Raw genomic sequence first — 27,666 nt, forward strand, 5'->3', positions numbered from 1 at the left:
TTTTTGGGACTTACATCTCAAAGCTGCTGTATTCAAAAAGATGGATTTTGGAAGAAAAAACAATAATTTTGTGCGGGCTTAATTGAAGAAATGGTGGAGTATGTCAACTCCCAAAGGCCGTGCACTATATCTGTAGTTATACACCATACTATGGCGGCTTCATGAATCTATTTCCAAACACGGGCTAAGAGAAATCCTAAGCCCACGGAAAACAAGGGTTCTAATGAGCCTAAGGGGAAGGACAATGTCCAAAAGTCTCCTAAGGGCAATTCCACTAACCACAAAGCTAAGGAGAAGGAAGTTTATAAAGGCAAAAACAAACTCTCTTCTGAAGAGCTTGAGTGTTATCGCAAGGAAATCCATTGTTTCAAGTGCGGCAAGCAAGGGCATGCGAAGCGCGCTTGTCCCCAAAAGAATACCCACCATGAGCCTCCTAGAGCTACCTTGGTCAAATCCAAGAAGAGAAAGCTCACCACAAAGGATCTTCTTTATGCCATGCTTGGGGAAAGAGTTGGTCACCAAGCTAGGCATACAACCTTACAAGATGGGAGATGTCCTGTTGGGGTATAAAGCCCAATGTGGTCGCCCAGGTAAGTGGGCGGGCCAGGTATGTACACATATTCTTTTATAAAAACCTAATAAGAACTCACTATGCTCTACACATTACAGTAGAGTGAGTTCACCATATCGTCGTGCTCTTCTTCTCGCACTCTCTCTCGCGTCGCACTTCCGCTCGTACTTCTTCAACTGGTATCAGAGCTCAGATCGAGGCTCGGGGCAGCACTGCAGAAGGCTAGAGTCACCAGCTCAGATTGGAGTGAAATTCGACAGGCGAAGACACGGCCCCAAATCCTGTGGGTGTTAAGGCGGTTACGCCGCTAGCGGAAGCTAAATAGCGAGAACTCAACCAACAACAGAATTTGTCAGACGAGGACGAAGCTTGACCCGCAGGCGCATGGAAACAACTAGGTGGGTGTCAAATCACCTACTCGACCTTCTAATGACAATCACTACCAAGGAAATCAAATCTAAGTTCTAAAATACGCAAGTGACTGAAATCCGTACTACGAACGAATGCTATACGAAACAGGATCTAGAATCATCGAATCGATCTCAAACTCAAGGGGAAGTCTATACACTAGGTAAGAACAACACCCTAAAGACTTGAACTGCAAAATCAACCTATAACCACTCCGTGCGGTAAACGCGTATGAAGACAGGCCGAAAATTACAGGTGACCGAAACTTGACCCCGATGGTACGAATGTGTAGCTCTACTCGTTGTGGTTCTATAGATATGCTGCACGCTCTATTCCGACACACGAGTTGGAAGAAAACTCACACCGAAGCTCGTAGGAACTTACCTCACATAGAAGTCGATAGCTCACACTCTTGGTATCTGTGCGTAGCTCTCACCGTTGCTAACACAATGGTGGTGTCGCTTCTCCAATGGCGGCCCCGTAGCTCGCGTAGCAAGAAGATAAGACTCTCTCTCTCTCTCTCTCTCTCTCAGACACAGTCACAGCGCTCAAAACTCACCTTGATTAATAATTTAATCTCTCTTAGGTTACAAAACTTTGGCTTATATACCTCAGCCTTGGAGGTGAGAACATCTCTAATTATGTACATCAGCAGGTGAAATTACGTCGGGATTACAGACTGGAAACTCAATTGAGTCCCGTTACTTAGTGAATGGCTCAAATCAAAATTAATGTCGGAAAGACATTTATTACAATCAATGGTTACAAAATGATGGGTGTGAGCAAAAATGCGGGTGTGATCCTCTGCTGGCTCAACACTCCCCCCCTCCGCGTTCATGTCGTCCCTGACATGACTTTTGGCTTGGTCAATAGAGTCCTGTCGTCTTGAGCATCTGCAAATGTGATTCGTAGCGTAGGTTGCCGATGGTCAAGGTTGGGCCGAATATTTTGCTTTCGTGAGTGAAAAAGCCGGTGTAGAAAGCTTCTTCGAATGTTTGCATGTGGAAGCTAGGCAAAAACATAATTCTTTGGTATAAGAGATGTAACACCTTTGGTGAGGGCTGCAATGAAAGATCATACATCATATCCGTCACTGTGTCGGCCGTCGATAGTAGACTTGAGGTCGTAGCTTTATCTGGCGCGAACACTTCAATGCATGCTAAGAGAGTCTTGCAGATTTTCTTTAGCATCTGACACGAAAGGTCAGGAGAGCCAGTAAAGAGTTTGATGGTGCCCGTTAGGGTTTTCACCATGTAGGCTTTACCTATTCTCTCTCCTTCCTTTGGTCCTGGCATCCTTGGGTAATTAAGCCAATTTGGCTTCTTTTCTGCAATCCTGCCATGCTCTTTCCAGCTTCTGACTCTTGGCACCGGGCAGAAGGTTGCATCCTCCCGAATCTCCTTTGGAGCCTCTACCAAGTAGATGAGGTAGGCTTGGTATTTGTTCAGCCAACCTTTCCTCCATCTAGGTTGAGAATCTACAATCTTCTTTGATTGTTCATCCTTTGTGATGTCGCCTTCGTAAAGAGCGACATACTGCTCCTCCTCTATTCTCTTTTTCGTCTTTATCACTTCAAATTTCATCAGAGGGAAAGGCAGGCTTGGTTGCATCCACTCTTCATGGAGCACTTTTGTGTCTAAACCTTGAAGTCTAATGGAGATGAGGAGTCTCCTTTCCCATTCCATTTCCGCCTTGGCACTTTCCTCTGTTGACTTTTCTATTTGGTCCTGGAGCTTTTGTTCTTCTTCTTCAGAGATTCCTGAAGTTGAGGCCACTTCTTGAACTGGGGCTGGATCTTCAATTGTGGTTGCCTCTCCAGTTTCTGGTAGCTCTATGGCTGCTCTCCCTGCTTCTTCTTGTGGTGTCTCTGTTTCTCTTCTTTGTTGCTCTTGGAGGTCTTGGAGCTGTTTGCGGAGGGCCTCATTTTCTGTCCTTAGTGTTTGGTTTTCTGATGTGAGCCTCTCCTCTGCAGCCAATGATCCCTCCGCCATGTGCAATCTTTGTACTTGCTCTAACCTCAGCTCTCTTTGCAAACTTCTGACCTGCTCTTCCAGAGCTGGTACGAGGGCTCCCTCTTGTTCTGTTCCTGCTCTGCCAGCTCTAGGGGTGGTCCTGAGTCTCATGATTGTCCGTTCTTGAAGTTCGACTCTTTCCCTTAGCTCAATGAGCTCATCCTTGGCTGCCTCCAGCTCATCTTCTATTCGCTCCTTTGCTTCCTGTGAACTTGTTACCTCTCTTGAAGCTTCGGCTAGTTGGAGTATCAAGCCGTCTCTCTCATTTTCTGCGTCGTAGAGTGATGCTTTATGACTTTCAGATTCAGTCATAGCATTCTCTAACTGCTTCTGCAAATCTGCTTCCTTTTGTTTTGCTGTCTCAAGTGCTACTTCTTTTGCTCTGGATCTTTCTTTAATCTTGCTGAGCAGTTCATGCACCATGTGCATGTCTTTTTCATCATCATCTGTCAACTTGACAGCTCTTTCTGCCACCGCCTCCAATGGCTTCGGCTCGTCCATTTTTTCTTCACTCTCCATTGTACCCTTTGTCTTTTCTTTCGTCCCTTTCCGATCATCTTGCTTCCGTAGGGATATCCCATAAACTGCCTCCAGGGCCTCTTCTTCACTGTATCCGATAGCGACCAGATCCTCATAATCATCTTTCTTTTGCTTAACTGGATCTATCTCCTTTTCCTTGGTCCCGGCCTCCGGCTTTTCCATAACTTCTGTTTCTATTTCTATTGGGGTTTCCTCCACAATAATTTCCATTTTTTCGGGCTGGGTACAACAGTAAAAGAGGGCTGATTGTCCTCAGTCATCTTGGCTTTCCCTTTGTTTGCTTGCCCGTCTTTCTTTTGAGGTTCAGTAGACTCATCTACTTTCTTCTTCCCCTTGTCGTCCTTTTGCAGCTCAGCTTTTAAAAGCTGTACTTCCTCTTCAGTATAAGGCTCGACAGGTTGTTGCTCCAGTATGGCCTCCGACTCCTCATAAGCTCTAATATATTGATCGTATTGATCAACATGTGGCCTGGCTGAGCTGGTTCCGACTTTACTGGGGTCTGGCACCCACATTTCTTCAAAGTCCCCCTTTAGAGCTCTTTCCGCTCTAAACTGCTCCACCAGCCTTTCCATTCTTGCGGCTTTTTGACTTTTGGTTTGCTTGGGATCGGCCTTCTTCTTCACTTTCTTCTTGAGCGGCTCGTCCACGGCCTCCTCAGGTTCTGAAACTATTTCTAGTTTTCGGCGTGCTCTTGTGGATGCCCTCTTGGATACTTCTTGTTGTTCTTCCTCTTTATCGGCTTCTCTAAGCCACTCATTCTGGGAGGGAATCTGGGGCCCTTGATCCCTAGCTCCAATAGCTTCATAAGCTATTCTTGTTAGGATTTCTCCTCCTCCTATGTACTTTGGCTTCTGGTTGTGCATGGCGATTACTTGCTCGTGGATGTATTGAGCATAATTCACCTCTTTTGGCATGTTGCTTTTCAATGCCCATGTGATGGTTGTCGCAATGGCATGGGGTGGTGTAGTATACTTCTGCGGTCTTTTACTACACACATGGAAAAATTGGTTGTATAATCGGCAAAGGGTTGCCGCTCGTTGATCTGCCATATCTCCGTAGGTTGTATTTTGTTTCTTTGATCCATAGACCTCTATGGCTTCCCTTCTTTCTCTGACAGAACTCCCTTTGTTGTGCAGCTTCAATGCATCTGCAATGAGCTGTGGAGTGATCTGTACTTCAACTGTTTCTCCATCCATGGCTGTCAACGTGGCTTTCCCATCCTTCTGAATGGATGTTGCCAACTCATACACTCTTCTTGTGTCTACACCTGATGGTCTCGAGGTGAAGAACCTGTGTAAGTCAGCCTTTTCCAGGTATTTGCTTATGTTCTCTGTTCTGCTATAATCCACTAATTCTCGTGGGATCATAGGTACATCGATCGATTGCCCTTGAGGATCTCTGAAAGTCCCTTGGTAGATCTTTATACCCTCTTTTTCTAGTACTGCTTCCTCCATCCAAGTCTTGGTTGGCTTGAGGGTTTCCGTTGGAATATCAAAAGGTTCTGCGTCTGCAAGAGCATCCTTGATGGTTGGTCTTTTTCTCTTATTTGCCGATGACTTAGCGGAATCCATGGATCCTGTAACTCCAATCATAGAAGTTAGCGTCTTTTTAGTAGTACTGAAAGCCGAAATGAAGCTTTTAACTATTCAAATGACTTGAAAATTGAAACATGAGCTATTCAGGGCCTAAGGATGCAATGTAGGTGAAAAAATATGCAAACTGGGCTCAAAAACATGCTTGAGACATCATACGCGTATGATGTCTTTTGTGTCAGAATGACTTCATATTGGTTGTGCTTGTAGCTGATAGTGTTTTCATGAGTGTCATATGCTTGGATTTGAGTTTGGATCCCATTTGGTCAAGTTTTGGCCAGTTTAGTCCAGTTCAGGCTCTTGGCAAAATTTTGAAAGGGAAATGGATTTTATGATCCAAATTGGGTAAAACTTGGTAGATTACTTTCAAATGGCATGTAGAACACTTCTGTTTGGTGGTTGAAGCCCTTAGATGCCAAAATCACATAGTGAGACATCATACGCGTATGATGTCTTTTAGTGCATTTTTGGACCAATTTCTCTATAAGCTTGGTTTTGGCTTTAGATAGGCTTATTCAGTGGATTTATCAAGTTTGGATAGAATTTGGGCTAAAAATGGCTCAAAAGACATCATAGTATGATGTCTTTTTCATCAATTTTGCATGGGATTGGTTCTGTGGATTCTCCATGTGCTAGTGAAGGACTGTTTATACTCAAATCTTGGTTTGGACTTGAATATGTTGGATTTGGGACAAAAATAGGCTTTGTATGAAGGATTTTCTCTTAATTGGGCTAATGGGGTGATCCACTTGACCAAATGGTTCCAAACTTCATATGTAGCATGTATTAGATATATATAATGGATGTATGATGTCAAATGAGCATTTTTGGCTCTGTAAGTGCAAATAGACATTATACGCGTATGATGTCTTTTGTGTCAAAATGGTGCTTTTTGGTTCCAGATAGCTTGTAGATGTGTTAATCAACAATCCTACAAAGTTTCAATGAGTTTGGAGTTATTTTGACAAAATTAGGACCAAAAATCAATTTTATGGCCTACTTTGCGTCTTTTTGGTTTTCCTTGGGTTTTCTAACTCCAATTCTCATGATACTTGGTTCATAGGATGTGATTAACATGTGGAATGAGGCTATGCACTCAAATGTTGAAATGGATGTGAAAATCATGCTGTGAGACATCATACGCGTATGATGTCTTTTCTTGAAATGTTGGTCTTTTTGTGCAAAGAATGCTTTGTGCTAGTGCCCTAAGCCCTGCTAACTAGTTTTCAACTTAAAAAGTCATCAGTTTAGCTAAAAAGCCCCCTTATAGGCATTTCAGTCTCCGAAGTCGTCTTTTTGCCTTGGAGTTGAATTTCTTCAACTTTTCTTCTTGAGAGTTGCATTTCCAGCTCATTGGATATGTTGTGAAGCCACCTATTCGGTTGAACTTGACTTTGGCTCCCCGTTCTCCATCTTTCTCCATTTGGTTGCCCGAAAGCGTCTTTTTCACCATCGGTAAGTGAATCAGCTTTCTTTTGGGTTTTGCTTGCAAACATAAGTCATCCATGTATATTTGAAGCTGCTTGTGAAGTTTCATGTCATTTGGTCGTCAATTTTAGCCGTTATGCCAAAATGACGCTTTGTGTGTCCGCAGCCGAATCGGTTGTTCCGACCTACTTTTGGTGGTCCAAACCTGGAGATACTCCATGGTTGCATTGCCCTCGATGTTGTTAAGCTTCTTGAGAAGTTTTGTGTCGTTCCGACAACTTTTTTCTGTTTGCCTCTTGCAGGCTCTGTTGACCTAGGGTTTTTCCAGTCGTTCTTTCTCGAGCTTTGAGTGCTAGAAACTCATCTCCTATACTAGGGTAACCCACCTCTAAGTTCTTGCAAGGTTTGGTTAGGCGGTTGTGCCCCTACCTAGCGTTCTTCCCCATTCCCCGTCTGCTCTTGTTTCTTGGTTTTGGTGAGTTTTCGCGACAAAAGTTAACGATAAGCATCAAAAGCTTATGGCAACGAGTCTACCTCTCATGTCTGGTGTCCTCTGAGCTCTCGTAGCAGTCGTAGAAGGCGGTAGAAGGTCGGATGCTCCTGTGTGCTCTTTGCTCTCTCCAAGAAGGTAATAGTGGAAATGAGCTTGATAGTGAAGTGAAAAATACTTAACTTCGGGCTTCCCGGATCACTTGTTACCAAATTTGACATGTGCTCCTATCTCGTCGTGAAATGCACTTTAGGATTTGAAATTTCTCAATTTGGACTCCGTTTGACCTGTTTCTGAGAAATTTGTCCACTTTGCCAAAATTCTGTCATTTCGGGCTTTCCGCAACTTTTTCAGAATTGTACCCATTTTTACCATGGGTTGCCCTTGTCATTAGGATCATCACCGTCTATTCTTTTCTTTTTTCCGATCTCATTTCACCTGCTTTTTTATTTTTCTTTTATTTTTATTAAGAAAATCATAAAAAATAAAGGAAAATAGCAAATTGAAGCCAAAAAATTCCAAACATACACGATAAATAGCTGGTAACCCTGTGTATATGAATATACACTTCTTTGTGATTTTTGGACTTGGATTACCACTTTTTTCCACTTTTTAGCTCCAAAAACACTCTTATTTAGTGATATTTACACATCTAGAGACCCAAATTCATCATTTGATCTCTTCTTGTTGCAAAACAAGGTATATAAGGGCATAAATATTATCAATATCCGCAATCAAACATAAAAAATTGCAAAATCATGTAAGACACTGCCCTTGTAATATAATTTTTGTTTTTCTTTGTTTTTTCCGCTTGTAGCTGCTTTGTAGCTCCTGTATACCTCCCCCCCTCCTAGTTGAGTCCTCCCGGACGACTATGAAGTGTCTGTGGGTGAAGCATTGTAGTTGTTTTGGTCATATTTCCCAATGCAATTGTAGAGCGATGATACAACAGTCTTTCCAATAAAGCTGCTCTTTGTTTGATTGAAGGATTGGTGGTCGGGTTTTGGGTTGGTTTTGGCACTTCGGTAGTAGAATCAGTAGATGGATTCTTCGTTACCTTGTTGTCTTTTTCACAATCCAAATCTGCTTCCGCTTTGCTTGTGCTTGCCACAAACTCTTTGCGACCCAAACCTGCTTTGTTCTGTGTGTTGATTTCCTCGCCTTGAAATACCTAGGAGTTTCCGTTGATTGTATTGAAGGGAGTTCCTTTTTACAAATCTTTGGGATCCAAATTTGCTTGCTATAGCTTTGTGCCGTCATGAACTTCTTTGGAATCCAGATCTGTTTCACTGTCCTTGATTGTCGGGGATCACTCTGTTGTCTGGTATTGAAGACTCTGTTTGTGTTTTCTGGCACCACCTTTTTTGGTCTCCATACCAACTTTGACTCCGTTTTTTTCCAAGGTTGAGCTGTTATAATATTGCTTGTCTTCCTTATCCACTGTTGAGAATTCCTCGTCGAAGAGTAATCCGGTTGTATAGAAACTTTTGGTTGCCATTGCTTCTTCTTTTTCTCTGTTTGTTGTTTGCCCTTGTCCGTGGATTCTTCCTTTGGAGTTGGCTCTGCTCCCTTGGTGAACTTAACTGATTGACTTTCACCTTCGTATTTGATAAGCACTGATTTAGAACTCCAGTCAATCATTGCATTGTATTGCTTCTGCCATGGTTGTCCTAGCAATAATGGATGTTGTGTAGCTTGGTCTTCAACCACGTAAAACATATGAGGATACACATATTGGTTAATCTGTATATGTAAAACTGTGCATCCGACAGTTTTGATTGAATTCTCAGAGTAACTTTTAACTCTTGCTTGGCAGTTTGTAGTTTAGTGTCATTTGTCAATTGTCTATACAAACTGAGTGAAAGTAGGTTAGCTTGAGCTCCTGAATCCAATAGTGCTCTGGCTTTGATTTGGTTGGTTCCTACTTTGCATTCAATGATGGGTTCTTCTTTGTCATTCCCCATTTCTGTTATACTAACTGCGTTTATTCGTATTGCTCCTTCATTGCGCTGTTTCTGACGCAGTAGTCTTCTTTTCTCCATTCTTTCCTTCGCCTCGGCTTGCGCTTCCTCCTCAATCTTTTTCTTTTTCTGGACACGCAGCTTTTCTTGATGTATTTTGAGAAGCATGTCTTGGGTTAGCGGCAAAAGATACTTTTTCACTCTGCATCCACTAATCCAATTGGGCATTTCTTCTCCGTCTAATGTAGCAAGCTTGACGGCTCCACTTGGTGATAGATCTTTAATCACCAGAGGTCCCATCCCTCGCTTTTTAAGCTTTTAGCATGCTGTTTCAGAGTGTAAACTAGGACATAGTCCCCAACCTTAAACTCTTTAGTCCGCACATGCTTATCAAAAAATTCCTTTTGTCGCCTTTTTTGAGCGTAGATGGAAGCTACTGCTTTTAGGCGAAGCTCATCTAGCTTTTCCAGGTCATCTATTCTATCAGAGAGCTCGTGCCCTGTCCACTCTAGATCCTTAGCCACCCTTAAGGTTGAAATCAAGAATTCTATTGGCAAGATAGCATTTAGCCCAAAAACCATGTTATATGGGGTCGTTCCTATGGATGTTTTATATGCTACCCTATATGCCCATAATGTTGAATGCAACTTTTGGTCCCAGTCAGTTCTCGACTCAGATACAATCTTCGTGAGGACCGTGCATATGGTTTTGTTTGTTGCTTCAGCTTGTCCGTTTGCTTGTGGATGATACGGGGCTGATTTCCTATGGATTACCATGAATTCATCTAGAAGGATCTCTATCACTTCATTTATGAAATGTGTGCCTCGATCACTCACAATTTCTATTGGCAATCCATATCGTACAAAGACGTATTCATACAGAAATTGTGCCGTGGTCCTGGCATCTGCTTTTTGAGTTGCCTTTGCTTCGACCCACTTTGTTAGATAGTCTGTAGCCACAATGATGTATTGTGCATGAGTCTTATATGCAGGAGGTGAAATGGGTCCGACATAATCAATCCCCCATTTTGCAAAAGCTCTTGCCCCCATCATTGGTCTAAGCGGCATATCATCTCTTTTAAGTGGTACTTTGGTCCGCTGACAGTCATCACACCTTTTAACGTATTCCTCAGCGTCCATATGTAATGTTGGCCACCATATTCCTGCGGCTAAGACAAGTTTTGCTGTCTTATCACCTGAGAAATGGCCTCCACCTACTCCTCCATGAGCTTGCTCCAGGATTATCACATACTCAGACTCTGATGCGCAAATCCTAAGCTGGTTGTCTTTACCTCTCTTATAGAGTTGATCTCCTATTAAAGCGTAATCTCTAGCTTCTGTCTCTACAGATTTCTGACGAGCTTTTGACGTTCCTTCTGGGAAAGTTCTATTTGTGAGATATTCAACAATATACTGACTCCATTCTGGAGCGATCATTATCTGATATAATGTCGAATACTCGGCTGGCGGTTTTGATGAACATACAATACATACAGTGACATATTCATGTACGCTTTCTTTCATTCCTGGCCAATAGACTCCCAATTGTAACAAATTCCTATATGTGTTCCTTCTTGAACAATGAAATGCACATTCCTGAACATGTGCTTCGCGCAGATATATACTATATTCCTCAGGATTGATGCATAGTCGTAAAACATGATCATTTCCCAATTGATACAACCTTCCTGCAATCAATTGAAGATTCTTGGATTGCTGAATAGCAATATGTTTCAGGTTGTATTCTCTTCTATCGAACTCTCCTCCATAGGTTAATAGGTTAACGACATTTTGAGACCACCTCGGTATCATTTCTATGTTGAACAAGTACGCGTCTGGCATGTCGTCATCTACTCCTATAGGGTCTTCTCCATTCGTCAATCGCGAAAGATGATCAGCTCTAAGATGTGTTTTTCCTTTCTTTACTACTACCGTGAAGTCGAATTCCAGTAAGATAATGAACCATCTCACTATTCTCCCGGTATTGCATGGTTTATTCACTAGGTAGAGCAAGGCTTGGTGATCCGTAAAAAACACAAACTTGTTGGCTAGAAGATAATGCCGAAATTTCTTCACAGCATATATCATTCCTAATCCTTCTCGCTCTGTTGTGGTGTAATTCTTCTCTGCATGGTTGAGCTGTCGACTGGCGTAACAGATAGGAAAATCCATGTTTCCTTCTTCTGGCTGAGCCAGAATGCATCCTATTGCATATGCAGAAGCATCTATATGCACATGGAATATCTTCTCCCAATCTGGTGATTTCAAGACTGGAGCAGTAATGAGTGCCTCTTTCAATTTCTTGAACGATTCCTCACACTCCTCTGTCCATTCAAAGTTCACTATTAGCCTGTAAAGTGGTTGGCCTATTATAGCGTACATGTAAATGAATCGTCTATAATATCCACAATGTCCCATAAAGCTCTGTACTTGTTTCGCATTGGTTGGTCTAGGCATATCCACTATAACTTTTATCTTCTCTAAATCCGTGGATATTCCGTTTTGTGAGACAATATGTCCCAGAATTCTGCCCTGTCGGACCATAAACACACATTTCTCAGGATTGAGACAAATGCGATATGTCCTACATTTCTCAAATACTTTTCTTAGGTGTTCTAGATGCTCATCTCTCAAAGAGAATGTACACATAAGTCATCCATGTATATTTCTAGAAACAGCCTTAAGTATTCTTTGAAAGCATGCGTCATCAGCCTCTGGAAGGTTGCGGGAGCATTGGTTAGACCAAAAGGCATAACCCGATAAGCATAAATTCCCCACTCCGTTGCAAAAGCTGTTTTATGTTGATCTTCCAGTGCTATGGCTAGCTGGTTATATCCTGAAAAACCATCAAGAAAGGAGTATGCTGTTTTCCCTGATACACGCTCTAGAACATGATCAGTTATCGGCAGGGGATAATTGTCCCTGATTGTTGCAGCATTCACTTTCTTTAAGTTGACACACACTCGGAGTTTTCCGTTCTTCTTAGGTACTACCACAATCGGAGATACCCAATCAGTGTGTTCAATCTCGTATATGAATTCAGCTTCCATTAGCTTATCTATCTCCTCCTTGATTCGCTTAGCAAAAGTATCATTATATGTGTATGGTCTCTGTCTGCTAGGCTTTGCGTCTTGTTTCAGTGGGATTGAGTGTTGGCATATCGATGGGTCAACTCCCTTTAAGTCCTTATAAGACCATGCAAACACATCCCTATACTCTCTGAGAAGACTCAAAAGTCTCTCTTCCTCGCCTGGAGACAAATCTGTGGCTATGTACACCGGTCTAGGCGTCTCACCTGGAGCTGCTAAATCAACTTTTTTTGCATCCTCCGGTCCGTCATAAGATTCGTTCTCCTTCCTCTCTCGAATAGGTGGGGTTAATATCACCTTCCTATCCTCTATTGTGAATTTCCTATAGTGAGAGGGAACATCCATGTTTTCCTTGATTTTGACGTTTTCGTCCTCTCCACTCTCAATTTCTGTTGTCCAAACTTCCTTCAGAGTTTTCTTGAGCTCTCTGTACTTGTTTCTACGTTCTAACTTGGACTCCGTGTATTCTCTGTTGCGCTTGTTCTTTTCTGATTTTTCTGTTTCAGTTTTCGTTCCATTATTTTGAACTTGATTTCTTGAGCCTCTTTTGTCTTTTCGTAAGCTCTTTTGATCACTGCCTCTCATTCTTCCAGAAACTTATCCTTAACACAATCTCCAGCCTTTACTAGCATTAGGAATTGATTTTTTCCTCTTATTCTAGGCATCGGATTGGTTCTAACCCCTTTTGTTTTTTTCTTTGCTCTATAGTGTTTCTGGCGTTGTTTAGTTTGGTTCGGAAAATCATAAAATCGGACATCCGTTATAGTTTCTTCGTTTCCGCTTGAATTGTCCGTTGACTCGTTGTCTGCTTCATTTCCCACTCTGGATGATTGGGAATGTCGTGAAACACCTCTTCTTCATCTTCCTTTTCCAGTGTATCGTTTTTTTCAGTTTCTTTTTGAGTACAGTTCTCAACATGAAATACGGAACCACGTCGTACCCGTCCTTGTCGCAAAATTTCGTTGTGGGACCATCCGGAATTGCACAAACATCTAGGGTTGCTAGAATGTGTGTCCATTCTAATGGTTCAAACGTGTCCTCTGGAAAGGGTTCTCTTACATAAGTTTCGTCTTCGATAGCCCTTTCTAAAACACATTCTTCTCGTTTCAGACTTCCACATTTCGAAGCTCCACACATCCATAACTCCTTGGGTTTACCTAACCAAGCTGGAAATTCGGATCCCGCCCAAGTAGCTGAATCAAACTCCTCTACCGGTGTTCGGTTCACATCTTTGTAGCTATGGTCTTTCAGGTTCACACGTGTAGTGGTTTCCATATTTCTCAGGTATATGTGATCGTAGCCCCAATCCTGGACCATTTTCAACTGTCTCATGAATGGTCTTCCCAGTATGATATCATAGTTATTCTCCTTGCCAAAATCGACAATAGCGAAAGTATGTTCGTATTCAATGCCGCAAGAAGTCACTACAACTTTCTCTAATAACCCCATAGGTTTCTCCATGTGTCCATCTGCTAATTGGAGTTTCAACCTAGTCTTCCTTATTGCTGGTTTCCCCCATTTTTTCCAGATTTCTTTTGTAGCTATGGCTACCCCAGCTCCGCTGTCTAGTATTGCCATTGTGTTCACTCCTTGGAATTCAACTGGTAAGGTTGTATTCCCCTCTTCACCTTCGCAATACTCTCCGACCTTGTTTAAGGGTACAGGCTTAGCGTTCTTTTGTGGCTTGCTCAGCTCCTCAATGCTCTCTTGCAATCTCGATGTTGGATCTTTTATCCCGAATTTCTCCAAGCATTTTCCTACAGTGGTCCACATATGTGGTCTTAGCCTCAAAAGCTCAGCTAGAGTGATAGTGCATGTCACTGGTGTTGACAAAATCTCTATCAATCCTTGCGAGTCCATGACTTTTTCTGATGAGATTTTTCGTGAGGGAAGTGCTCTAATCTCGGATTTTGCTTCATACTCTCCTAAGTATGAAGGTAAGGTTTTCAGTGAATGAGGTTTGCTCTCCATTGTTCTAACAGAGCCCCCATCTCCCCAGTAAGATTGCAGATCCAAGTCCACTTGAGATCCTGCCTCAAATTCCACTATGGGAGGATTCCTGATGTCCTTTTCCCAATTTGTCTGATTAGCTTGGCAACTTAGCTCGTTTGCAAAGTTTGCCTCTCTCACTTGTTTCCAAAATTCATTGTAATCCTCATCTTGTCCGTAAGACCTCTGTATGACTGGATGAAAACTCTCTATCTCCTGATCGGTTGTGTTCAATACTATGCGGTCATCCTTTGTGTATTTTCAGGCTTTTGTGCACTGGGAGTCTTTTCAGCTACCCGTGAAACGATAGTCTCTTGCTGAATTGGGTTTTCCTTCCCACAATTCATTGTTTCTTTTGGTGGTTCTAATAAGGCTTGTGCAGTCTCGATCATTCTCTGGCACATTTCAAGTCTCTGCTTTTCCAATTCCGCGTTTGGGTATGTCATCCACCTCTGTTCTTGTGTTTGGTTGTTCTTTAACCTAGCTTCGTAAGCTCTCATCAGTGCGTCCAATGGTTCGTGTACTTTGTCGACTAGCACTGATCCCCCTGAGCTTAAGCTCGTTGTTTCTTTGATACTCTTTTGTTTCGTTCTTTCCGGGCTCATCTCTCGTTTCCCGTTTTGACTCTCAAGTTTTTCTAATCTAGCTTTAGTTTGCTTTAGTTCCTCAGCTAGAATAGCGTCTTCACGTTCTTTTCTCAACTTCATGCGTGCTTTTCTAGCTTTCCATGTGTTTTTCTGACTCCGCGGTCCTTGACTAACCACTTCAGTCGCTAACTTTCCATTCTCAGGTTCTCTAGTGGTTTTCTTAGCTTGAGCTCTAGTAACAACTTGCGTTGGTATCAGAGTTTCATTTTCAGACCCACTGCTGGTAGGAATAGTTTCTAACATATTCAATGTCGTCTTTTGCACTTTGTTTGGATTCTTTGAACAATCCTCAATGAAGTGAGTAACCCCACACTCAGTGCAATAAGCGTTAATTCTAATGATTTCCGTATGTGGGCAAACATTCATCAGATGGTCACCTCCACACTTGTAACAGGGTCCTAGTGCTGGTCTTGGTCCCCTTGATTCGTCCTTTGTGGATATGATGGTCTTTGTCCTGTTAACCCTCCATGAGCTATGAACATCAAGGTTCTTGCGTCCAAATTGTATCTCTCTTCATCAGAAGCACTTGTAACTGTTGGTGTTCCAACATTCCCCATCATGCCCCATGGTTCTGGTTGTTTTGGTTCTTCTGGTGGGTAATACACTGTCGGAGACATGTGTGCACCCGATTCTTCGTAATAGGCTTGAACAGGCACTAAGGCTTGTTCTTCCTGATTCTCTAAAGTTGGTGCATATCTAATGCCCACTGGTCTTGCTCCTGGTAAAGGTGGTTGTTGTCCCAATACCGGTTGCGGTCTTTCTATCCCCATAGGTCCTGGTACATTTCCCGTTGGGTATCGAGGTACTGGATGTATCTGAGGTGGTGCTAATTGAGCAGGAGGTGCATACTGACGCTCCCTTACATACCCTTTGTTGTAATAGCACTCCTCTGTTGGATGATTTGTCCATTTTTGTTCAATAGCACACCATTTCAGTGGTTTTGGCAATGGTTTTTGGTATGGTGCCATCCTTTTTAGAGCATCTTCTATCATTTGCTCTACATTTGGCATGGTTGTTGTTTGAACATTCTTTTTAGTGGTAGTCTCGCTCGCTACGGAGGAGGAGCTACTGGATGCAAAATCTGTATCCGCTGACACCTCTCCATAAACCGTACAGTTATCCACTAAGTACAATGCCTCTCTTGTTACTTGCTCGAAACTTGTACAAGCTTTCAAGTGCAAGTCTTTCTTGAGAGTGTCGTTCCTCAGTCCCTCGATAAAGAGAACAGATAGTCTGTCATCTTGTGGTCGTTCACGTACTGGACATCTCTCAATGTATTGTTTGAAGCGAAGTGAAGCTTCCTTCACTTTTTCGTGATCTCTCTGTTTAAAAGCATATATTTGTGAGACCGTATTGTGCTTAATCCCTCGTTTTGAGAATTCCTCAGCAAACTCTCTTAGCAAATGGTCAATGTCATGGAATCCCCCTGTTCATTGGTTGAAACCATGTCAATGCAGTACCTTCTAGAGTAAGACCAAATCCCTCGTATTGTGTATGGAAATCGTTATCTGCTCAGCTCTTAAGACTTGCTTAAAGAGTGACACATGTGCATACGGATCTCCTGAACCACCATACTTCTTTTGCACACACTTGGCTACTTGAGATGGTCTCATACGTCTATGATCTGCTACCAATCTCATTGCTCCTGTGTCTCGGCTAAAGCTTTCTCTAGCACATGGACTTCATGGGTTACCCTTGTCGGTTCCTCTGCCCTGAATCTACTACTGGGAGGTAAATGTGATGGTTCCGCTTCAAACCTTGGACCTGGAGTGGTATAGGTGGGGATTGGAACTGCACTACCTCGATTCGTCTCCATTGACTCTCTGGAATGTAATGATCCCATTGGTCCGAGCTTCGAGTCCCAAGGTTGACTGAAAGAGTCAGCGACCTGAGTTCTTTGTCCTCCTGTTGTCATTGAGTTTTGCACTCCAGTTGTTGGTGCTGGTCTATGTGAGCTAGAAGTAACATAATACTGATGTAGAGGTCCCCCAAAGTATGTATATCCTTCTAATTCTTTCTTGCCCATTGTTGAGTATTGCCTGCCATACTTATCGTAAGCGGCAATTTTCACTTCCGATCCCTCTGTGTAGGTAAAGACATAGAGTCTTTTTTTGTCTGTCAACTCTCCGGTGTAGGGTTCTTCACATCTATAATAGAGATCTTGCTCCCCATTATTATATTTGTACAGCCCCACATAGATGTTATCAGTGTTGATCCTTGTAGTTTCATTCTCTCTTCTTAACCTCGCATTAGGGAAGTTCATTATTGGTGCTTTCTCCTCGAGTTCTTCATCTATTTTGGCTTTGGTGCCCATCAATCCCCACTTGTCCACAATGTTAGGATTTAGGACTACCAAGTACATGGTACCCTCGTCATCTAGATATCTATCTCCGCTATAGCTCACAGGCACTAAGTCCTTGAACTCACTAGGTCTATCTTCTATCTTTACACAATAGCGGTCCATTCCATCTTTGTAGATCTTGGCACCTTGCTCATTGTCGTACTGGTATTTTATGAACAATAGCTTCATGGTGGCGGAAGGGTTTGATGATCCTGCTGCCATATTTTCTCTGTTGTTCCTGTTCGAGTGTTCGGTGAAAATCTCGTAAGACCTCTCCGAAGAAGTATCAGAAACACTTCCTTCAAGGATAGGCTCTAATGGTTGCACCCAACTTTGGTTTACGCTTCCCTCGGTTGATATGACACTTGCTGGTTCCCCTTGTTTTGGTTGATTATTCCGTAGATTCCTGCCCGATCTCAAATTCATCAATTCCCCTAAAGGACTGTAGCTTTTCCGTCTCGGCAATTTGTTTTCCCAAGTTTTTGTGGTCAGAATTGATCCAAATGACTGATACTTGGTCAACTGTTTAATTTTGTCAGTTGGACAACTTCTGTTTCATCAAGTGAGAATTTTGTTGCAGTTATGCTGAAAAAGACATTATACGCGTATGATGTCTTTTTTCACAGATTTTGACTATTTTGGTTATGCTCACTCTCAATGGCCCCTTTATGCTCTGTTCACTCACAAAATTCAGTTTGAACTCTGTTTGAGCAAGTTATGGCTAGTTCAGGCTTTTCTTGGCAATTTTCCGCTTTTGACTTGTTTTTTGGGTCAATTGTGATCCAAATGGGATGAAACTTGAAATATAACCTCTAGACAGCTATTACAATGGATCTGTGTTGGCAAAGTATCAAAATATGTCCAAAATTAGGTCAAAGACATCATACGCGTATGATGTCTTTTTCATCAATTTGGGTCCAAACTTGATATTTATGCTTTCTACAGTGTTTGTAACAATCTTGTCAGGTCAGATTTCAAAAATAAGCAATGGAAGTGCAAAAAGACATTATACGCGTATGATGTCTTTTTTCCCAGATTTTGACTATTTTTGGTTTTAAGCCTTCTCCAATGTTTATAATTGAGTTTCAGGTGTTTTTGTCAGGTTTGAATGTAAAAACAAGATCTGAATCCAAAATTTCCTATTCTTTGCGTTTCTTGGACTCCGACTTGTCTTTTTGGGTTTCTTTGAGTGTTAATGCTCTTGTTTTAAGTTGATCTTAGGGTAAAACCCCCCTTCTAAACACTCTGGCAATGTCAAATTTTCAATTTTAGTCTCTGTTTAGGTCCTAAGACATCATACGCGTATGATGTCTAAAGTTGCAGATTTCCAGTTTTTCAGCACAGAACTCTTCCAATAGCTCTTTTAAGTGCTCAGCAACAATCAGTTACACAGAAAATTTTTCTGAACTTTGTTTATTGCATATTTCACTACCAAAGCGACTTTTTCAGTGATCTAACATGCAATCAAACACATCAAGCAAATAGAACACCAATTGATAGCTCTAGATCAGGATCAAATCAGGCCCTACCTAAGCTACTTCTAATCATAAAATGGATTTTTTGCAATTGAAAATATAAAGAGATTTACTACCACACAAGGAGTAGCAAATGCTTTTTATGTCAACAACCACTTAAACACCATCAAAAAACAATCTAATCTAAGCTAAACTAAAAATACTGTCAACACGGAAGACCCAGGAATACCCCACTTCCTAGTATCTCTCGAGATCTTCGGAGTCCACCACTCCTAGATCTTTTCTAACTAAAGTATACAAAGTAGTTTATACGACTCACCTCGTAGGATTAGTCTAAGGTCACCTACTTAGGGCTCTCGTCCCCGGCAGCGGCGCCAAATGTTAAGGCGGTTACGCCGCTAGCGGAAGCTAAATAGCGAGAACTCAACCAACAACAGAATTTGTCAGACGAGGACGAAGCTTGACCCGCAGGCGCATGGAAACAACTAGGTGGGTGTCAAATCACCTACTCGACCTTCTAATGACAATCACTACCAAGGAAATCAAATCTAAGTTCTAAAATACGCAAGTGACTGAAATCCGTACTACGAACGAATGCTATACGAAACAGGATCTAGAATCATCGAATCGATCTCAAACTCAAGGGGAAGTCTATACACTAGGTAAGAACAACACCCTAAAGACTTGAACTGCAAAATCAACCTATAACCACTCCGTGCGGTAAACGCGTATGAAGACAGGCCGAAAATTACAGGTGACCGAAACTTGACCCCGATGGTACGAATGTGTAGCTCTACTCGTTGTGGTTCTATAGATATGCTGCACGCTCTATTCCGACACACGAGTTGGAAGAAAACTCACACCGAAGCTCGTAGGAACTTACCTCACATAGAAGTCGATAGCTCACACTCTTGGTATCTGTGCGTAGCTCTCACCGTTGCTAACACAATGGTGGTGTCGCTTCTCCAATGGCGGCCCCGTAGCTCGCGTAGCAAGAAGATAAGACTCTCTCTCTCTCTCTCTCTCTCTCAGACACAGTCACAGCGCTCAAAACTCACCTTGATTAATAATTTAATCTCTCTTAGGTTACAAAACTTTGGCTTATATACCTCAGCCTTGGAGGTGAGAACATCTCTAATTATGTACATCAGCAGGTGAAATTACGTCGGGATTACAGACTGGAAACTCAATTGAGTCCCGTTACTTAGTGAATGGCTCAAATCAAAATTAATGTCGGAAAGACATTTATTACAATCAATGGTTACAAAATGATGGGTGTGAGCAAAAATGCGGGTGTGATCCTCTGCTGGCTCAACAGTGGGTAAGCCCAAAGGGCTTGGTGTTGTCAGAATTTCATTCTGAGGTCATCTCGGCCACCGTTCGGCTTAGACAAAGGTCTGCGCATGCCATTTTTGACTACGTGGTCTCAGTGGGTGCAGATCCAACTCTGCAAATTTGGGGTTTTCAGCCTACGACTGCAGGTGCTGAGGATATCAACACTCCCAGAGTGTTGATTTGTGGTTGTCTACACATCGAAGGACGGCTCACAGTTCTTGGAGGCGTGTCACATACGACACGGGCGCATCTACACACAGACTGTAGGCGACATCCACTAGTTCATCAGGTAGCTTGTGTTTGCTACTTGATATTCCAGATTTCATCCTGACATTGCAGGTACTTCCACATGGGATGTATTGTCAGAGATGATGTATGTTTGTTGAGGGTTTGCTGGCTGTGAGTCACGCAGCAAACAACCGCCGCAGCGGTTATAGCATATAGTGGGAAATTTGTGGATGTATGACTTTGTGGGAAGTCTATGTACTGTCAGATTTACTGCAACCTTTGTTGAGGGTCGAGTGAGGTTTTATTGAGCTGGGGGATTCTCGAATGTTGAGATCCTTTCGGTGATATAGGTCTTGGAGCGATCCCTCGAGCACCCTCAGATAGGTAGCTAGGATGTATTGACTGTGAGTTAGACAGTTGGGATTGCATCTTTGCTTTACTGCCGTTGAAGCATTGTCACAGTCTATGCTTACAGGACAGTGACAGGACAGTGAGAGACAGTACAGGTGCAGGACAGGTTTACCCGCAGCTTACAGTGTCAGAGAGACAGTGTTTTTTGAGCTATTTTTTGGTATGTTTTTTGAGTACACCAGAGCCATTTTACAAAAGAGACTCTGCCAAAATTTATGCAAAATCTAAAGCTTTCTTGGTTCATTTGACAGGTTGATATTGGTTCAGAGGTCAGTTTATAGGGGAAACTCTGCCGAATTTTTCCCAGGAAAGTAAACCACTGTGAAGCGTAGCTATGGCTGGATCACAGGACACTGCTCTTTACAATATCAAGAAGCTGGATGGAGCCAATTTCCCATTGTGGAAGAAGCAGATTTGACACGTGTTGGTACAAAAGAAGCAGATAAAACCTATAAAGCTCAAGGGGATAAAACCAGAAGATATGGACGAAGATGAATGGAGCGAAATGGATGAATTGGCACTTTCTACCATTATGCTGACTTTGGCAAAAAGCGTTTACTTCAATGTAGTAGACGAGATGTCAGCTTATCAAGCATGGTTAAAGCTGAGTGATCTTTATGAGAAGCAGAGTGCAGCTTCACAGGTATACTGGCTTAAGAAGCTTGTTGACTTGAAGATGAAAGAAGGGACACCTATGTCCAATCATCTGAATGAATCCAACACAATCTATAGTCAGTTGTCAGTTCAAGGTGTCAAGTTTGATGAACCTGTTAGAGCTATGTTCCTGTTGATCACATTGCCGAAAAGTTGGGACACTTTTCGCACAGCTTTGAGTAATTCTGCACCTCCAGATGGTTTGAACATAGCAGGTGTAGAAGGAAGTCTGCTTACTAAAGAAACCAATAGAAAGACAATGGACAAAGGCAAAGGAACAGCCTTAGTTGTCAGGGGAAGGACCAAAGAAAAGTACAAAGGTGGAAAGAGGAATCAGTCTCGTAGCAAGTCCCGCAGTGCTAAAGGCAAGAGTGACATAGAATGCTACCATTGTGGCAAGAAGGGTCACATGAAAAGAGACTGCAGAGAATGGAAAGCAGAAAAAGGCAAAGAGAAAGCTGAAGACCATGGTGAGAAAAACAAGTCCTCAGTGAAGATTCAAGAAATAAATGTGACAAACACTGTTGCAGAGGATGTCAGGAGACATCTACTTCTTGAAGCATACAATGGACTCAGCTCTTCTTACAGCATCTGATGGAAATGCACTGAGTGACTGGATTATAGACTCAGGGGCATCACTTCATGTGTCTCCAAACAAGGAGTGGTTTACCTCTTATGTGACCACTAAAGATCATGTTCGGCTAGGCAATGGGCAGACATGTGAGATCTTAGGTGTTGGAGATGTTCAATTGAAGTTTCAGAATGGCTCTTCTTTCACGCTGAAGAATGTGAGACATGTTCCCGCAATTACAAAGAGCTTGATCAGCACACGTTTACTTGATGATGCTGGCTACATCACCACTTTTGGACAGAACATGTGGAAGATATCCAAGGGTTCTATGACAGTAGCACATGGAGTAAAGTCTGGAGGACTTTACATGATTTATGTATCAAATGTCTCTAAAAATGTAATCAATGTAACCGAGTAGCCGAACGTTTCTTTGTGGCATAGCCAGTTAGGACATATGTCCAAGAAGGGAATGGAAATCTTGTCTCGTTCTGGTTATTTGCCTGGCTTTTCATTTAATGATTTTGAATTCTGTGAACATTGTCTGTATGGTAAGCAAACACAGCAGCCGCATAAGCATAGAAGCAGTAGAAGAGATACACAGTTGGCACTTGTTCATAGTGATTTGTGTGGACCTATGCCTAACCTATCTCTAGGGGGAGCTTCTTACTTTATGACATTTATAGATGATTACTCGAGGAAAGTATGGGTTTACTTTCTCAAGCACAAGGATGAACCGTTTAGTGTTTTCAAAACGTTTGTGACACTTGTGGAGAATCAGAGTGGCAAGAAGCTTAAATGGTTACGCACTGACAATGGTGGAGAGTATGTTTCAAAGGCCTTTCAGGACTTTTGTGAGTCAAAAGGTATAAAACATGAACTTACTGCTCCTTACAATCCTCCTCAAAATGGTGTTGCTGAGAGGATGAATAGGACCATACAAGAGAAGGTCAGAAGTATGTTGTCTAATGCACAACTGCCAAATGGGTTTTGGGCTGAAGCTGTATCAACAGCTGTTCATCTTGTAAATAGATCTCCTAGCAAGGTTTTGCAGAAGGATTCAGTGCCAGAGATGGTATGGTCAGGCAAAATGCCCTCATACAAGCATCTCAGAGTCTTTGGCTGTGAGGCATATACTCACGTTCCAAAGGAATTTAGGAACAAACTTGAGCCAAAGAGTAGAAAGTGCATCTTTCTAGGCTATGGTAATTCTGGTGAGATGGGGTACAGACTTTGGGATCCCAAATCCAGAAAGGTTGTCCGCAGCAATGATGTTCACTTTAATGAATCCAAATATCATTCTAAACCAGAGAGGGTTGAGGAGATTAGAAGAGTTGTCTTCCAAGAAGATGGACCTGCACGTGCAAGACAAAATGTCAGGGCTCAAGAGGAGCAAGGACAGGATAGAGTGGAACCACAGGTTGTGGCTGAGCCTGAGCCACCTATTGTGCATAGATCTGGACGTGTCACGTGACCTCCTAATAGGTTTGTTCCATCTATGAACTATGTCATGTTGACTGATTGCAATGAGCCTTCATGTTACAAGGAAGCAGTGCAAATGAAGGACTCCGGGAATTGGCAATTGGCCATGCAGTCAGAGATGACAGCTCTGCATAAAAACAAGACATGGAAGCTAGTTAAATTACCATAGGGCAAAAAGGCTCTACCTTGTAAATGGGTTTACAGGTATAAGATCACCGCTCATGATAGTCTGCCAAAGTACAAAGCAAGGCTTGTTGCCAAGGGCTTTAAGCAAGAACAAGGCATTGACTTTGATGAAGTCTTCTCTCCGGTGGTCAAGATGACTACATTGAGATGCTTTCTTGCATTGGTTTCCATATTAGATTTGGTGTTGCACCAAATGGATGTCAAGACAGCGTTCTTGCATGGTGATTTAGATGTGGAAATTTACATGCAGCATCCAGAAGGGTTTGTTGAGAAAGGCAAGGAAGATTGGGTATGCCAGTTGTTAAAGAGTCTTTATGGCTTAAAACAATCACCGAGGGCATGGTACCATAAATTCCACAAGTTTATGCTTTCTCAAGTCTACAAACGTAGTGAGTTCGATCACTGTCTATATACAAAGAAGGCTAAGGATGGTAGTTGGCTGATCCTTATTTTGTATGTGGATGACATGTTGATTGCTGGCAAGCACTTGGAAGAAATTTCAGCTTTGAAGTCAAAGATGGCAAAATCGTTTGACATGAAAGACATGGGTGAGGCAAGTCATATACTTGGTATGCGCATTGAGAGAGACAGATCAAAGAATTTGATTTGGTTATCTCAAACAGAGTATATTGACAAGGTTTTGCAACGTTTCAATATGGAGAAGGGAAAGGAACTGAGTGTTCCATTGCCACCATATGTGAAACTTAGCAAACAAGATTGTCCTGTGTCTGAGAAAGAAAAGGCTGAAATGGATAAGATTCCATATGCGTATGCAGTGGGTAGTTTGATGTATGCAATGATTGCTACTCGCCCAGACATTGCATTTGCAGTGGGAGTAGTAAGTCGATACATGTCAAACCCAGGCAAGAAACATTGGGAGGCAGTGAAAGGAATATTGAGATACCTGAAAGCTACAAAGAGTATGCGTATATGCTATGGGAGTCATGAGCTAAGTGTAAAGGGTTTTACAGACTCAGATTATGCAGGTGACTTAGACAACCGAAGGTCTACGTCAGGGTATGTCTTTACATTGGCTGGTGGAGCAGTATCATGGCGTTCTAGATTACAAGATTGTGTTACTCAGTCTACTACAGAGGCTGAATATGTTGCAGCATTAGAGGCATGCAAAGAATCAATTTGGCTTAATCGACTAGTAATAGATTTGGGAATCAAAGAAGAGATGCCTGTGTTATATTGTGATAGTCAAAGTGCTATACAATTGGCTCGCAATCCAATTTATCACTCAAAGACAAAGCATGTGGATGTGAAGTATCATTTCAACAGGGAAATGCTCGAGGATAAGCAACTTCAGCTTGTCAAAGTTCACACCACAGAAAATCCTGCTGATCTACTTACAAAAGGACTTCCCTCGGAGAGCTTTGCGCATTTTCGCAAGCAGTTAGGTGTAGGGTAGTACATCACTTCTCTACATCTCTTGTATATTAGCTTGTATAGTAGCTTCTCTCACACTTAAAGTACCACATTGGACTTTAAGTGGGAGGTTGTTGGGGTATAAAGCCCAATGTGGTCGCCCAGGTAAGTGGGCGGGCGGCTAGGTATGTACACATATTCTTTTGTAAAAACCTAATAAGAACTCACTATGCTCTACACATTACAGTAGAGCGAGTTCACCATATCGTCGTGCTCTTCTTCTCGCACTCTCTCTCGCGTCGCACTTCCGCTCGTACTCCTTCATGTCCTACCCGCAGATGGTGATTTCAAGGGGCAAGAAGCTTCAGTCACTCCCTTAATCAAGAAATTGAGGCTCCATGTCCAATGCTATGTGGACAAAGAGGACTTCTTTATCTCTCCTCTCAAGCACGAGGATGTAATCCTAGGGGCACCATGGTTTGATTGCATGGTTGCCAATGTTAAATTCCCTGAAAGAAAAATCTATTTTAGGTTTAGGGAAAAAGATATGTACATAGATTCTAAGGAGTTGGGTAACACCATACCCATTGTACACACGCAAGCTTTCAATAAGTCAATAAAGAGCTCTATTTCCATGTACATGATTTTTGTTAAAGATTCTCAAAAATGAACTTAATGCTTTAACAAAAGAAAACATAAACAATCACAAAGAATTAGAGTTATCCAATTTTCTCAAGGGGTTTCAAGATGTCTTTATTGACGACATCCCTTGTGAACTTCCCCTAAACGAGGCAATGATGACCATGCTATTGAACTTCTTCCAAGAAGTTTCTTGCCTAATAAACCTCCTTATAAAGTTTCTCAAGCTCGACAAGAGGAGATTATGCGGCAAGTGCATGAGTTGGTTGAAAAGGGCATGGTTAGGCCTAGCTCATCTCCATTTTTCTCACCTGTGTTATTAGTGCAAAAGAAAGATGGCACATATCGTATGTGTGTTGACTATAGAGCACTAAATAGAATCACTATCAAAAATATGTTTCCCGTTCCAAGGGTAGAAGACCTTTTTGATAAGCTACAAGGGTCCACCTACTTCAATAGGATTGACCTAAAAAGTGGCTATCATCAAATAAAGATAGTTGATCAAGACATTGTAAAGGCCACATTTCGCACTACATTTGGTCTTTACGAATACATTGTCATGCCTTTTGGCTTGACCAATGCACCAGCCACATTCAACCGCTTGATGGAGAAGCTATTCAGGCCTCACCGAACCTTTACTGGAGTGTTCTTTGATGATATTATCATCTACTCTAATTCATTGGAAGAACACAAGCAACACCTCCAGGTAATATTTCAAGTCTTAAGAGAGAATAAACTTTATGTTAATCGAAAGAAAAGCGAGTTTTTCTTACAAGAGATTTAGTATTTAGGTCACATTATCTCTGAAGATGGCATCCAAATGGATCCATCAAAACTAGAGGTAATAAAATGTTGGCCTAAACCAAGGAATCTTCATGAATAAAGAAGCTTTATAGGTATGTGTGCGTACTATCGATGCTTCATAGAAAAGTTCTCACAAATTGCAGGACCATTACATGACCTAACAAAGAAAAATGTTAGGTATACATGGTCTGCCAAAGAGAACAATGCTTTTGAAAAGCTTATCTCTCAACCTGTGCTTACACTGTCGGTTCTCGCAAAGCCATTTGAGGTCCAATGTGACGCTTATGGTCACTGCCTTGGAGCTATTTTGCTCCAAGAAGGGCACGCCATAGCCTATGAAAGTCGAAGGCTCGACCTTGTTGAGCAAGCTCTAGGCATATATGAAAAGGAACTCCTTGTAGTTATACATGCCTTAGAAACATGGAAGCATTATTTATTGGGGACTCCTTTCATTATGTGGACGGATCACTAAAGTCTTAAGTACTTCATGATGCGGGCCAAGCTCTCCGACAAAAAAATGAGGTGGGTGGACAAATTTCCTTTCGCAATTTCATTTTCATATTGCTCACATTGCTGGCAAGCATAATCAAGTAGCCGATGCACTCTCAAGACAATCGGGAGTGAATGCGGTTTCCATAGCAACTCACAATGATATATCTTCTATGATAGATGAGTATTCTATTGATCTCGATTTTAAAGATGTGATTTCAGCCCTTGCACTAGGGAACAAAGAGGAACAATTTACTTTACAAGATGGTTATCTTCTGTATGACAATAGATTATGTGTTACTAACTCACTACGTGAGGAAGTAATGTATGAATCTCATGCTCCTACTTATGATAGGCATAGAGGGATTCAGTCTACCCTAAGAGGGATTGAAACATATTTCTATTGGCCTACCATGAATGGAAACATACAAGAGTATGCTTCTAAATGTGTGGTATGCCAAAAGACAAAGTTTGATAGAGGGAAGCAACTTGGGTTGCTTCAACCTTTTCCAATCCCTAATTCACCATGGGAGAGCATATCCATGGACTTTATCTTTGGATTGCCTAAGTCTATCCATGGGAATACGGGAATATGGACAATAGTAGACAAGTTCAGCAAACAAGCTCATTTTATACCTGTCAAAAAGACTATTAAAGCCCATCAAATGGCAACCCTCTTCATATCACAAATCTTCAAGTACCATGGCTTGCCAATGTCCATAGTGTCAGATAGAGATCCTAGAATGCCCATTAATTTTTAGAAGGGTCTCTTTGAGAATTTAGAGACAAGGCTAAACTTCTCTTCGGCGTATCACCCGCAAACGGATGGCCAAAGTAAAATAGCTAACCTAACAATTCTTGATCTACTAAAATCCTATGTAACGGAAGTAGATCAAAGGTCCCAATGGGAGAAGTACTTACCCTTAGTGGAGCATTCCTACAATAACATTGTACATA

The sequence above is a fragment of the Adiantum capillus-veneris genome, chromosome 1 (assembly GCF_014529385.1).
Source record: "Adiantum capillus-veneris isolate H3 chromosome 1, ASM1452938v2, whole genome shotgun sequence".
Taxonomy (NCBI): Eukaryota; Viridiplantae; Streptophyta; class Polypodiopsida; order Polypodiales; family Pteridaceae; genus Adiantum; species Adiantum capillus-veneris.